The following is a 1967-nucleotide window of genomic DNA, read 5'->3' as shown; positions in this document are numbered from 1 at the left end:
TATTTAATATTTTGGGAAGGAATGAGCTGAGACTGCCCACCAATGTTTCCTTGGGAAATGATGGTTACTTGCTAATACACAAAGGCAAAAAATAATACAGGATTGTATGTTCTTTATACTTTCTTTAAATGCTAAGGAAATAATATAAAGAAAAATGGCATGTGAAATTTAATAACAAATGTTTTTCACTAGATTTAATGTTGTGTCTCTAAATCTATTATGTACAAACTAAATTAACAAAATAAATTCAATCCTGTTTGTATTTCATCAAGGAAAATCTTATTTTCAAAAAGCCTACATCTTAAATTTAACATACTCTGAGATGACATTTTAGCAATTGAACTGTAAATTACAAATAACACCAGTGTTATATATTCTTTATATATTCTGATCTTAAATAAATACAACAATTCAAAAAAGTGAGATCCTTGGTGACAACCTTAGACACTGAGTTAAATATTTATTATGAGAATTTTCTATGTACAAATAACTCCTTTTCTCCTAGACATCTCTTTTTGATATGTATTTTTCATTACTTAATGGTGAATTGTTATTGGCTTAACATAATATGCTTGGAATTTTTTTTCTCTTACCCATATACTTCTCATTTGCTATCTGTGAACAGAATATAGGGATCTTACCTATCAGTGGCATCTTCCAATCTTCTCTAAGTTTAGCAGAGTAACAGTGTTACAAGCCTTCACCATCTGTCCACCGCCTTAACAAGGTGACCTTTACATCTAGACTATGTAGTAGGAAAATAGGGGTGCTTACACTAAAAATGGGTAATATCTTCAATAGTAAATACAACTTTGAACATTCTTCACATTCACTCTTCAATATTCACTCTAGTGACTAGAGATGATGACCAAAGATTTTAACAACGTAAATCTTGCTGTACTTTACTATTAGTTAATCAATGTAGTAATCTAAAATTGCCATTAAAGAGTTTATTGTTAAGGTGCACAATTATTCCTTGATGTCAACTTCAATTAGTTACAACTTACGGGCATCAATGAATCACTTCAATATTTAACCTGTAGTAATATTTTCTATCTATAGTATCTGGCAAAATGTAAGAGTTTTGCAATTTACTTATTACATAATAATGTATTTATCATGGAGAATTTCAATTTAGAGACAGGATATAAGAAGACATGGATCAATATTTGCTGAGTAACTTCTAGATGTTGAAACTTATTATAAAATGTATATATAATCTATTTTTCCGCAAATGCTTGTGAAGTATTATAACTTCAGTTTTACAAATTAGAAAACAAAGTCTCTAAGAAAATTTGGAATTATTTCAAGTTTATGCAAGTTAGTAGGTTCTAGAGCTGGAATTAAAATCCAGTTCTTGTTGCTTTCAAAATAAGATCTATCTGTATCATTTTCAGATTTTGGTAGATTTTTATAACATTCCTCTCATTTAACCAAAATCAAATGCCTATCTTTGTATCTTTCCCTTTGAGTCATTTCCTTGAACCCTTCTTTATTTCAATTTCTTATCTTTGGACTTTGTTGAATTCTATTATCTTTTACATAAACTGTTTTGAAAGAATCCTCAAATATACACACCACGGTTTATAAAAATGTACAAATATTTATGTTTCTTTATAAACATTAGAAGAAATGCCATATTTGACTCATGTAGAGTTTCAGTTTATTTATTTCTCAGCAGTACACATTTGTTTTATAAATCTATTCTTTTCTGAGGTAATTTTGATGTAGATCTCTGTCTAAGAAAGACAGGAGATAATAAATGACATTACATGTTTTATTCAGTTAATTTTCAAGGATTTGTAAGTATTTACAATCATGTTTTATTTAGAGCTGTATAACTCTCAAGTTAAATCGTAGGACAAAATGGACTACTAATGCTTTAGTGTTAGAAAACTTTGCATTTAGGAAGTTTAAATTGTAGGTAAAAGATACAATGCTAGATGAAAAAAGACAATAAAATTGAG

This window comes from Macaca mulatta, chromosome 17 (assembly GCF_049350105.2).
Source record: "Macaca mulatta isolate MMU2019108-1 chromosome 17, T2T-MMU8v2.0, whole genome shotgun sequence".
In the NCBI taxonomy this organism is placed as follows: domain Eukaryota; kingdom Metazoa; phylum Chordata; class Mammalia; order Primates; family Cercopithecidae; genus Macaca; species Macaca mulatta.
Note: the sequence above shows the minus strand (reverse complement) of the source record.